This window comes from Melozone crissalis, unplaced genomic scaffold (assembly GCF_028551555.1).
Source record: "Melozone crissalis strain CALT ecotype California unplaced genomic scaffold, PUWL_Pcris_2 ptg000081l_1, whole genome shotgun sequence".
Classification (NCBI taxonomy): domain Eukaryota; kingdom Metazoa; phylum Chordata; class Aves; order Passeriformes; family Passerellidae; genus Melozone; species Melozone crissalis.
The window spans coordinates 5208942-5222490 of record NW_026535858.1 but is presented as its reverse complement, the minus strand read 5'-3'; the positions used below and the strand labels follow the sequence as shown (position 1 = coordinate 5222490).

General features: G+C 40.7%; 1 protein-coding gene across 4 annotated transcripts in view; it reads left to right on the top strand.

Annotated features, from left to right (window-relative positions):
• Positions 1–13549, top strand: part of EML6 (EMAP like 6) — a 90818-nt gene that overhangs the window by 12409 nt on the left and 64860 nt on the right. The gene's annotated exons all lie outside the window — the stretch shown is intronic.

The following is a 13549-nucleotide window of genomic DNA, read 5'->3' as shown; positions in this document are numbered from 1 at the left end:
GGAATGTTAGCATACTGTTTCCAACATGTTGGATTGCAGTTTTTCTGCTGGCTCCCTCAGTCAGTGAGGTGGAACTGCTTTGCTGGTACCTCTGGCATCCACCCCAAAGGGGAAAGTTCCAAGGGAATGACAGCTCAGGAAGGTTGGTCTCCTGTGTCATTCTTGGATTTCCCATGGATGTGGGGCTCCCCACCCTTGGTTGTTCGTGCAGCATGCAACACCTTCCACCTTTCTTACCTTCAAAATGTGAGCTGTGGTTTTGATCAGCTCTTCCAGAAACCAGCAAAAGCCCTGAGGAATTTGGTTCATAGAAAAATTTGGCAGCATCTCATACATTCTGAACATATTTATTTTTCTTAATTAGAATCCTCATTTATGTTTTAGATTATGCTTTGTTTGACTGAATATTTTTCCTTTTTTCTCGAATTAATTCTATTTCTATTTCTTACGTTGTTGTAACAAGAAGGCCCAGCTGACAGAGTGAATAAAGATGAGTGCTTCTCACCAGCCTTCAGGGGCTGACTGCAGAGTTATCAATTAAACTCCCACTCAGCTGCTGGAATCTGCTCTTCATTGTGACCCCACAGCCACCCCCTAGAGGCTGCCTCAGCCTCTCTAGCTCTGAGACATTCTTGCACCGATATGTGGGAACTTTCCTTGCTGTCTTATTTCCCCTTCATTCTGTTCTTGCATCCTTTTGTGTTTGCTTGTTCCATTCTCACCCTTCTGTGTAAAAATCCCTATTTCTGTTGTGGCTCCTCCCCTGAGGGCCTGAGGACAGTTCAGTTCCTCACTGGAGGTGTTTGTTCTGAGAAGGGGCTGGACTGTTCCCAAAACACTCCCCTGAAACCTAAACCCAGATTTCTGTGGAACTTTCTATGGAACAGGCTGTGTCCAGCTGCCTGGGGAGAGATGGGACTCAAATGTGGTATTACCTGTGAAGTATTAAATGAAAACCTACAAAGGCTCCTCTTCCTAAAACTACACCTCAAAGTGAAGGAGGTTTAAAATGAGGAATTGTTGGAAAATTCATGCCTACCTCCAGGTTTTTGGGGTTTTTTTTGAACTGTACTTGGATGTTGTAAAATGCTGATAAGGGGTGACATCCTGTTGGACCTGGTCAGGACAGCTTAGAAAAAGTTAAAAATCCCATTCAGTAAAAAAGCCCTGTTTTCATCCAAATAAGATAACTTGAATGTTATTACACAGAAGTGCAATCATTTTAGTAATTGCCTAAATAAATGAAAAAGTTACTATTATCTAATACCATGTTAAACTCTTATCTAATACCATGTTAAACTATTATCTAATACCATGTTGACAATTAAGCATCTTAGAACTATTGTTTTACACATAAAAATAATCAATGAACCAAGAAACACAAAAACCAAAAAAATCAACCTTTTCCCTGATTATAATTTCTAGATACAATTAACTTCAAACAAAACAATGTTTTTTAAGGTGTGTTCCAGTCACATTATGAATCTCATTTCAAGGGAAAGTGAAAACACTTCTAGATATGTTTGTGGCTTTGTTATAAGATCATGAAAGCCAAAGAATGTAATTTTACTATTTTAATATTTAAATAACGAATAATTAATATTTAAATAATGAATATAGAATAAAGCTTTGACTTTCAATTTTTTTTTCTAATTCTGAGATGATTACAGATTTTTTTTTACTTATTCCAGCTGCCTGCAGAATACAAAAATAAAAGCAAATGTATGCAAAATGCATTGCTCAAATTGACATGCATTAAAATTCTGTGTGTTTCTCAACTTGCCTGATATTTTTCCAAGAGAGCAGAATGTGGATAATGTGTCCCACACCAGTCATCTCTATTAATCTTCTGCTTTCAGAAATCCAGATCTAATCAGCAAATACTGCCAGCTGTAATTTCAGCTGAGCTGCAAGTGTGTCAGTAATACAGATAATTTAAACCAGCAAACTTAGGTACTACTGGCATGGAACTCTCAGTTTTATTCTTCCTTCTAAGGCAAATCTGGGAATTCCTCCAATGCCCCCTTACCTAAATTAATTCTGCTTCTATTTGATCTGTTTGCCTGTATTGGGAGCACAACAAAAGCTCTGAATCCCCAGATCAGCTCAAAGCTGGTTTGCAGTACAAAATTCTAACAACACCACCCTGGGCTGTGTCCCACAGAGCCTGGGCAGTGACTTGAGTGGGCTGAATTGATTGTGTTCAAATCCTACATTTTAATGTGCACTGGAAATATTCTGATTGTGGAAACAACTCTGGGGAAAAGAGCATTTGATTTATTTCATTTCAGCAGTTGTAGCAGAGGCAGGGGATGTCTGATGCACTTGGCATGTTGGTATTAACTCTGCTGTTTGGGCTCTCCAGAGTAAGATTTTCTATTGTGCAAGTGTAAGAAGAAATTTGATTTCTAGTGCTGATGAGTTACAGCTTCTCATCTGAAAGCACTGCTCATATCCACACAAGCCTGAAAAAATACAGATCTAGAGCTGGCACAGCCTTTGTGAGAGTCCAGAAGGCAAAGGAATATTTTACTCTGGCTTGTGAAATTATTAATAATGTTTACATTTGAAGCTGCTTCTTTCTTTTACTTCATTAGACAGTGGATTGATGGAATAATAAAATGATAAAAAAATAATAAAACTTTCTAACTCCTTGGGCAGCCTGCTGTTGTACGGCACTCCAGACTGGGTGAACTTTATTTTCTAAGTAACTAATCAAGTCATTCCCTTATTTTCTCCTCAGTTTAATATATTTTTTAAATAAAAGCAGATAAAATACTTACAAAACATGGCAGTACATGAATTAGAGGAAATATTTAACAAGGAATATACTAAGTGTTAAAAACAAATTGAAAGTGGTACAATTAAAACATTAAGTGGCTATACAAAGCTGATTTGACAGTTAAGCATCCTAGAACTATTGTTTTACACATAAATATCATTAATGAACTAAGAAACACCAAAAAAATTAAAATAAACTTTTTTCTTGATTATAATTTCTAGATACAATTAACTTCTAAAAATGATCAGGGTGAATTTCTGCCTTCCCCTTGATACAGGTGCAGTTTCTTTAATTCACAGACTTTTTGGGTTTTACACAAAGGATTACAATTTCCTGTTATTTCAGTAATTTCTGTAAAGATGAACTCAGCAATATTTGTATGTGCTGAGTGAAGGAAGGTGTGTATTGATGGTGATTTTTCTAAGACATGTGAGTTAAGAGTATTCAGGTGTATTTTCACAAGTTGGAAATCCTTCATCCTTCAGTGTGGGCAGCTGAGTTCTGGACACATTTCAAATCTCTGCAGGCAATCCTGTGAGCCAAGCTCCCATTACAAGTGTGTCCTTTGCTTACTTGTGACTAAATGAGGATTTTCTTTCAGTAAAGCTTCAAAATGAGCTTCCTTTCTGTAGACATGTAGAAACCTGCACTCAGCCAAGCAAACACCTCAGATCATGAGATGTTTAATGTGACATCCCTGCCTCAGACATCAGAGATCCCACTGGGAAAAGGCCTTGGCTGGAGAATGAGTGTTTGGTATCAAATTGATGTGGTCTTGCCTTTGCTTTTGTTCTGATAAAAGCTGCTCTGTACTGTGGAATTTTCTGTTGTCTGCCACCTGTTAAGCACAGATTGCTCTCAGGTGAGCGTTTCACCTGAATTCAATCAGCAGAATTTGGGAGTGACAGAGCTAATCCAAGCAATGAGCAATGAAATTCCCTGCACCTGGGTTTGCCGGGCCCTCGTTTGTGACAAACTGGGGTCAGCTGGAGTGGGGAGGGGCAGAGGTTTTGTAAGGGTTCAGTTGTTAAACTGCCCTCTCAAAGCTGCTCTGGAGCCCTGGTGAGTGCTTCTGTTACTTATTTAGGCTTGTGAGAAATGTGTATTTTATGATTGGCTTTTTGCAAATATTACACTGAATATTATGTGTTCTGTTAGAAAGTTATGCTTTATTCATTCTCTTAACTAGTGTGTTAAATATAGATTTAGGTTATAACATAATGTTAAAGTGAAAACTATGCTATGTAAGATGCTTTTTAACAAGCTCAAGAAAGAGATGAGATAATCAAGAAACTCTTTGCACAGAGATAACAGCAACAAGCCACTAAAATCCCAAAGAGGAAGAATTATTGCCTCCTTATTGTGAAGAACTCCTTGCAGACTCCATGGAGTCTGACCATGGTTTACAAGATGAAGGAGGGAAAAGCCACTCATAAAGTGCACTTTTTTTTTTTACCATAACCAGAAAACACCCTTTGTTTGAAAGAGTTTTTGAATCATGTATGAGTTGTATGAACATGCAACAGGCTATTGCCTTTAAGAGTTAATCCTTGGTTAGCAAGCTATGCTTTCAAGAGGAAAGCATCTGAATGTTCCTTCATAATTCTTTGCTTTTATTGTCCTGTATTGTCCTAACTCTGATTGTCCAATTCTTATTACTCTAATTTCTATTACTATTCTTATAACCATTGTATTACTATTAAACTTTTAAAATTTTAAAACAAGTGATTGGCATTTTTCACAGGCTTTTTAAAACAACCAAAGAACCAAACTGACAAAGCCTGTGGTGGAAAGGAGAGGAGGCTAAAAGGGAAATTCTAATCAGCATTAAATTCTGAGTGTGTTGCTTTGGTGCTTTCCTGTTTGTTTTTCTGGGTTTTATGTGCAGAGTATTGGTGAAATCAAGGCGTTGGTTTTGAATTTAATTGTTCTGTGTGTTTGCTGTAAAAGCAATGGTGCTTAGCTGCTTTTTGTTTAGTAATAGGGTATAGGTCTTGCAGCTAGAATAGGCTCTGGGAAACCAGGTAAATTTCTGAGTAGTTTAACAGAGGTTTAGTTTAATCTGTCTCACACAAAAGAGACATTTGATACTTAGAATCTTCAGGCTGTGTCATACAATGTAAAGCAAGGTAACAAAAGTCACTTATTTTAGTAAGTGCCCTTCTCAGAAAAATAAAACTGTTTTGTGGATAATTGTAGAGAAACCTTTCTTGTCTGAATTGGTAGAAAAAAGGAAAATGGATTTATAAGAAGTATTTGTTATAAACAGTGTTTGAAGGTTTAGGAGTAGTGTTTGTATTTGTGTTCTGTATAATTGACTGGTGAAGCAGAACTTCAGAAGCCTGGCAAGTGTTCATAGAACTGATAGCTCCTGACTTTGCTGCTGATCCATGGTGACTGGAAGTTAAGAGAGCAAACCCACTCTGATGTTACAGATGGTTCCTGTTTGCTCTGCAGTGCTTGCTGCCCCACCTGATGTTTGTTACTCACTTCAGCATGGCCAGACAGGGAGCAGGACTTCCACATGATCATACAAGAACTTTCTATTTCTTTCCTGTTTCTGCTGATTTTCAACCTCTGAAATAGAAAGATATTTTCCCTGAGAACAGTTGTTGGTCTTGGCTTTGCACTCCTGTGAGATAACAAGAAAAAAGCATTCTTAGCAGCACTGAAAACTCCCCCTCTCCTGAGGGGTCTAAAAAGGAACATTTTTTACCAACCACATCTAATATTGCCACATTTATCATTCCTGCAGACATTCAGTACACAAAGGATGATCTGCTTCTGACCTGTGAAATGCACTCAGGGTGTGTTGGTTTGATACATTGTGGAATCAAACCCTTCTTCTTCTCTTCTCCTTGCCACTGCAGTGCCTAAACTCTAAATGTTGTAGGGCAGGATGGCCATGAGCAGAAGGCTCAAATAGGATGCAGCTGTGTGTTTGCTGCCCTTGGAACACTCTCCCCAGGCTTCAAATCCTTATTTCTGATCATCAGTGAGGGCAAACCTATGCAAACAGTGTTATTATCCCAGTGTGGATTCTTTAACCACAGCCTGGGAGTTTTGTCAGACCACACAGTTTGTCCAAGATGTGAATTTACCTGGGGATTTTCAAGAGGGTGAGATGAAATCCCTTAAACTAAAAATGAAAGTGGGAGGGATCCAGGCAAGTTGTGACAATGGCTGGGTTTTTTCCCTTGTTCTCTCAGTATTTCCTATTTCTCCTTGGCTGTTCTCTGGGCTTTTTGGTTATTTTTATCACATCTTCTATATTCATTTTGCAGCTCCCCCATGATTCCTCTTTATGTCAGCTCTGTCTTTTGTCTGTCCTGTTTCCAAAATTTTCTTCCCATTTTCCCTCTCTTCTTTTTTAGCTGCAAATATTTTGATTCAGCCTGTGATCTGCATAGTTATACCCACATTCAGTGCTGACTGTTGGCTACACAAAAAGCAGAGGAGATGGAGGAAATGCCAGAGCAGTTGTGCCTCAGCCTGTGGAGGGAACAGGAGAATTCCCCACTGGGAACAGCTCCTGCTGTGCTGCCAGCATGGGGGCCTCTGCACCTATCACCGTGCTGGGGGCAGTTAATTAATTACTGCATGTGGGCAATTAATTAGTGCTCAGATTGGCTGTTCGCTGGGACCACCAGTTGTAGAGCTGTCAGCCTAATCTTTGAATGATGTCACATCCCTGTCCTTGTGGGGAAGGCACAGGACACTCAGGCCATTTTCAGCTACTCCAGCCCTTGAGTGGGATGGAGTGGGAAATGAAGGCTTGGATTGCCAGCAGCTGTCCATGGGTTGTGACTGGTTTGGGTTGCATTGGGTCTGCTGTTCCCACAGCCAGGCTGGAATAAGGTGAACACAGGAAATGAAAGAGGCTCCAGCATGTGATTTCTTCACTGCCAGGCTTTATCTGATGTATGAATTTTATATTTTCAATCACAGTGTTCAGACTGGCCTTCCAATTCCTTATACTGGGTGAACACAGAAGTGTTGCTGGTTCCTCTTGAGCAGCACTAGATTTACAGCAGTGTTTCTTTAGCTTTCCTTGTATTGAAACATCACTGATAGCACTTCACACAAATACACGCAAATACAAACACTACCCCTAAAAATTTAAACAGTCCTTATAAATCCATTTTCCTTTTTTCTAACATTTCAGACAAGAAGAGTTGCTGGTTTTATCTCAATATCATAGACCAATATCTACTTGCTGCTTTATTGTGTATTTTATTACAGAATGTGTTACATTGTCTATAAAGCATATAAGCATAGAATGGGGTAGGGACAAATACAGTGCTGAACTAATTACAGTTCTTGCTCTTTCCCAACTCTCTCTTTTTAGTCTCCAATTCTAGCAGATTTTTCTTTACAAATGATATTTCAGGTCCATTTTACTGATTGCATCAAATCACAATGTTTATGTTGAGAAGGATGTCATGTACATCTGTTTTGGGTATTTATTTACAACTGCTTTGGTCATCAAAACAAGTGTTTGGTTCATCATCATCATCATGAATGCAAATATCATTAGACTCAAATGGGAGCTCTGAGCATGCATGGGAAAACTGGAATGTGGTGGCTGAATTTCAGAGTTACACAGCAGGGATCTATGGGGTAGTGTGGATCATGAGAAATACCGGGTATTTCCCCTGATAAGTTGTTACTTAAAACCCACTTCTTGTTGCTTGGTTTTCAGTGTTATAATGTGAGCTTTGAATAAAATCTCCTAGGATTGCTTTTCACTGGGAGAAGCTCAAGAGTTGCAAAATATCCATGAGTTATCCAAGGAAATAAATCATTAGAGAGCTTCAGCCATGTGTGAGGAGGAGCCTCAGTGCTGCAAGACTGTGCTGTGCTGCTGTTCCCTTTTCATTTGGGTATCTGCCCAATATTTCTCTGTGTGCAGATGCATGTGAGTGTAAATCAGAGCTGGTCTTAATTGAAGTGCAGAATGCTTTTGCTCAAAGCATTACATTTTAAGAGGTTTTTTGTTTTTCTTTTGCATCTTTCACCTTCTGTTACTGGGGAAATTTTAATCATGCATTCAAAAGCCATTTACTTTTTAAATCTGGCCTGACTCTGATCCCTCTGTAGCTCCCTGGTGCCATGAGAAATTCCATGTTGTGCCATGCTCAGGCCTTTGGGACCTGATCTGTAAGGGGTTCTGATAAGCCTTGGGCAGCTGAGCAAACCTTATTGACATGTGGGGAGTAACTCCATGGGCTTGAATAACAAACTCTGGCACAAGGAGCAGGGCAGCAGGGCTTCTCCAAGGATAAAGAGTGGCAGGAATGGTTATAACTTTGTGTGCTTCTGTCACCATTGTACCTCAGGTGGGTTCTGAAAAACAGTCAGAAATAAACCCCTGTCAGGGTGGCCTGGGATTCCCAGGGCACTCTGAGTGTGCTCAATCATTTGTGTGCTTCCAGGGCCTTCATTAGGGCTGAGCTGCACATCCACTGCATAAATCATTCACTTTGGGCTCAGTTTGTGGCCCAGCCCCACACAGGGATTCCAGCCACTCTGAAGTCTGCTCTGGTGGTGTTTGCTGCCTCAGAGGAGCAGATGGGAGCTGCCTGGGACAGCCATGGAATTGTGGCTCAGAGGCAGCCTGGCTTCAGTAGGAAGCTGCTGCAGGGTGCTGAGTAAATGCTGGAACCTGTGTCTGTATCACTGCTCTTCCTACACAGGGAGCATGGAGGGGAAACCAGCAGTGGAACAGATAGTAAGAGCCTGGACCTAAAAAATGACTAAATCATTTTAAAAAGCCCATCATTCTGTACACATGTCCTGTTCTCTGTTATATATAAGCGAGATACTGCCATGTAGCAATCAAGCCAGTACATTAAAATGTTGCCATTGCAGTATTTTTATCAACATTTATGTTTTTATTTTGTCAGGATAAATATGCTCTGTACTTGAGTTGTTTGCAAGAAGCATGTGGCAATATTTAGCATATTTAAAAGTATCATTAGAGCTGTATGTTCAGATGTGTAAAAAAAGCAATTCACTTGTATGAGTGTGTGTACCAACTGTGTTATTCATGCAGATATGTGCACACAGAGTCTCTGTGTCTCAGGGCTATCAGATCTGTTCTCTCTGTTCTCCCAGTTGTTCCACATGCCTGCAGTGCCCTCCCAAAGCCTCCCTCACCTGCCCTATGGTGCATGCAAAATAAAATTGGTTATTGTGGTGTGTGATCTGCCTGCCAGCTCTGCAGGTCTGGGGCTTGTGCTGGAGGAGCCAAAGGTTGGGAGCTGTAATTGGGCAGGAGCAATAATCTCCTGTGTTAGTAAGAGCTGGATTTTCCTCACAGTGTGGTTGTGGTGTTGGTGTTTCAGAACTCATTTGGGGGGAGATTGGATGCTGGATTAGCCTGTCAGATTCCAGCAGTTTTCTACTCAATGTTCTCTCCATTTTTACAGATCTGGAGGGGTTTGTGCATGTTGTTTTGTTGTTGCCTTGTTCCTCTTCCCTTTTTCTGGCTCTTTTCCTTTTCTGATATTCCCTTGCTCCTGAAGCCTCCTGCATTTGCTTCCATTTAACTGCTGGTCTTTGTTCCATTATTCCTTTCAATGGGGGTTGATGATGTTTTGTGTTGTATTCAGAGGCTGGGATCAGACTGCATCCTGCCTCATTTTGCTGCTAAAATAGCTCTGTCTGTACAGTGAGTTCCCTTTTGACCCCACGACTGAGGAAAGAAACTCATTTTGCTCTGTGCATGGGGAATTGCTGAGTGAGTGTTTGTGTTCTGTGCTGCCATGTGAGGACAGCTCTGTCCTTAGCACTGTGTGAGCAGGAAAATGCAGAAGCTCCCTGGGGTTCCAGGAGCCTGGAGTGTCCTGCCAGGGGCAGGAGGAGGCCACAAAGCAGAAAATACCTGCTGGCACATTGTGGCTGTTTTGGGACAGGCTTGGAGCTTCTTGCAAATATTGTTTCTTCAGAGATATTGCTACACAGAAAGAAAAATTGGTGTTGTCTAACATGTCCATTGTTTAAGTGTAGCAGAGTCAGTGCCCTGAGTACTTCACAAGTTTGACCTAAATTCTGAAGAAAGGCCTGGTGTGTTCTCTGTTCTGCTAAACTGTGGGGTTTGTGGATGGTTTTTAACAAGAAACAACTCTTTCATTGTGAAAAGAGACTTCCTGAAGAGAGTTGATAGAATACAGACAGTATCTCCATTAACGTGACCTAGACTGTTACAGAAAACTGCAGAATTCTGTAAAGGTTTGTCTAAACAGGAAATGTTATCCCAAATTTAAAACTGGGTGGGTTTGAAGTAGAGATTCATTCATCAGTGTTTAACTATCTGGAGTTATTTTAGATTAGCATCAGATTTGCACACTGCTTTAAATTGCAAAACTTCCCAGCCCTGAGGATGAATTATATTGTCAAGAGCTGGTGACAGTCCACCTGAGACAGGGATTTCATTCAGAACTGCAGGTGTTTGTTTCCTGTTCAAAGAACAGTTTCTTTTTTGTCAGGTGGGATGTTCTGGAAGCCAGCTTTGGTTTGTATGAACATTGACTTGCTGATAGGATGATTATAGAAAGATTCAAATTAATATGGCATTTGAAATAGAAAATATAAATTATGCACCAAAACTACAAAAGCAAATGTTCAGGTTTTCATTGCTGCAGTGAAAAAGTGTTTTGCCTATCTGATAAATAGGGTGGTGCAGTGATAGATTTAAAAGACCCAGAGCAGTGAGATTTAAACACCTCTCTCACATCTGATACACCCATTTCAAAGTCTCCCTCAGTTCTGTGTTAAAGATAACCCAAGTGCTTGCTTTTTGCAGCATCAGGGAGCAATTATCTAATGCACGTTTACTGCTGTGAGCCAAAATGCATTTCTGCTTTTATCACTTCAGACTTTCTTGATGTATTTCAGTATTTGGAGCCATAGAAAGCTCTGGTTTCAAAGGGGCCTCCAGAGTTACCCAATCCAACTTTCTCCAGAGAGCTCAGCCTTGGATGTGGTTATTTGGGGTCCTGTCATGCCAGTTAAATCCTGGACTGTTTCCAGTGAGGGGAATTCTGCTGCTTCTCCAGGCAACTATCCTGATCTTTAGTTTTTCTAGTGAGGAATGTTTTCCCTGTATTCAGACAATGTTTCCCACAAAGCAGCTCTGTGTCTCTGCCTTTGTCCTGTCCCTGTGCATCCATATGAAAAAAGCCCCTCTGCCTTCTCTGTAGCTCCTTTTGAGGCCTGAGCCACAGCTAAACTTTTCTACTTAGTTCAATTTGGAACTTCAGATCCCTACTCTGTTTACAAGTGTATGGAACCTGTTACAGAAAAGCAATATAGACAAGATACAATGTAGACAAGAAACAAATACTTTTAGTCCATTGGATTTCTAATGTGTTATTAAAAAATAATCTTGGAGCAGGATGTTATTGCAACAGAAATTGTGGAGGTAGGATGAGTTTCCCATCTGGCAAGGCCCCCAGACCAGATGGATCCACTAATGACTTTTCTAGAGCATTTCATCAGACCCTGCTGAAACACGTGTCTGGCATCTTTAATTATCCCAAATTAACACACTTCCAGCCTTGGATGCTTGTTGATTTTCAAAGGGAAGGAAAAGGAAATGTTCCCTGAAAGATCTTCCTAACAGAGCTTTTTATTAATGAGGTATAATGTTAAAATATTGCCTGAGCTTTACTGGTTCATCCTGAATGGATGGTTTGTGTAAAAGTGCCTTTGGACACTTGGATTAAAGGGGTGTTTTGCAGCTACATCAGAGTATCAGAAAAGCAGGGCCCCTGACATGCAGGAGGAATGATGCATCTGACTCTGTGATATCAGAAGGCTAATTAATTACTTTATTATACTGTATTATTCTATACTATATTACACTACATCTAAACTGAAACTGCAGCAGCACTCAACAAAATCTTGTGATGCTGACTGACAGTCTGGACACACAGCTGGCCCTGGCAGGCCAAGGAAACAGAACACCATCACTGTGGGTAAACAATCTACTTTGCATTCTACTTTGGCACAGCACAGGAGCAGCAGGTGAGACAGGAATTGTTTGGATCATGCTTTTCTCTGCTTCTCTCAGGTTCAGGGAATGTGAATCCCACATCAGAGTGCTTTGGAATTGACACCAGTGCATTTAGCCAGGAATCCCCTTGCTTTCCTTGCCTTCCCTGGAAGGAGGGGAATGGGCACTCCCAGAGCAGTTGATCTCTGCCCCTTTCCCTGCGTGTGCAGCTGCTCCTGTGCTGTTCCCACAGAGGGAAGTTCTCTTTGCATGGGGCAGTGGCTGCCAGGGCCTGTGGGCAGCACTGACAGCTCCTGCTGCTGCTTTGATCCCTTGTTTGCATCCCAGCCCCTTAGCAAGAGGGAGTTCCTGCCCCTTTCCCTTAAACCTGGAAAACAGATACATTTTCATGGGAAATTTCTTCAGCTCACCCTGCTTGTATCTTGTCCTCCCTGTAGGAGGAATAGGAATTAATCCTGTAATAATGTGTTTTCTTTACCATAAATTGCTGTTGTTTGAATGCCTTGTCTCTTCCAACCATATTTCTGTATAACATAACAGCATTTCAGTGTTTTCCAGTGGTGCAGATATCAATGTGGTTTCATTGCAAAAGGTCCAGTTATGGGATGTTTGCTTAGAAAATGCACCTTCACAGTTCAAAACACAGCCAATCAAGTTGATTTCCAGTTAAGGGGGCAGGCAAGGGCATGGAAATCTTACACCCTGAAGACAGCATATGACCTATGTAACAGATTTTTTTAATAGTTGAACACACATCAAACATGTAAGTCATATGCAGGTAATAAACAGTCACCAAGAGTTGTTCTTGAAATTTGGCTTCATTTCCTTCCTCTAACCCACTGCTCTGTCTGCCAAAAATAAGCCCTTGGTTATCTAACAGCCAGACTGAACGTGGGCAGGGGGAGTGCATTGGAAAAGCTGGTGGCAGGAGATGAATGTCCTCAGCAGGACTGGGAAATCAGACTGCTAATTTAGGTGCCAAAAATTGATATTATTCCCTAATTTTAGTTCCCCCACTGGCTGACTGCATGCATCAGAAAGGATAAAACAAATAGCAGAGACATTCAGTACAGACATGTTGATGTTTAGGAAATGTGTTCGTGCTCTTAACCCGAGAGGAGGCTCTGGTGTGTGGGAACTGCTCTGTGCTAAATGGTGGCACGTGTAATTAAGCTCTGCTCTAGCAGTAAGGGACATTAGCACAATTAATATTTGCCTTCTGGTTCTTGAAGAAATGTATTCTAACTTAATTACAGCTACCACACTTTTAATTTGTGGTGCCACCTTTTATTGCCTGTGTAGGTGTAGAACTGAGGTCAATTAGCTGACACACAATATAATGTACAACTCTAGCCGGGGGAGGAAAGGAGGAATGGGCAGGGGAGGTAAAACAGGTAAATTGTGCTACAATTGTTCTTTTTCCATAAAATGCATATGTTTACAAAACTTTCTTAAGCTTTTTGGTTAAGTTTTCCTAATAATTAATTTTATCTGTTCCTGGGATAGCAGAAGTATTCAGCTCCCCTCAGCCACCGGTGAGTGCCAGTTTATTAATAGGATGTTTTCTTTTTCCATGTGTAGCTCACATACTCAGCCATTGTTCAAATTTGTTTCCTGGGTAACTGTGTAAAACTGCTTTTGTATTCATATGACTTTGCAAAGAGGTTTTATTCTCATTTTCATATCTGCAGGGTTGTGAGCAGACATACATGGTTCGATTCTGGTGAAACAATTTACTTCTGTGTCTG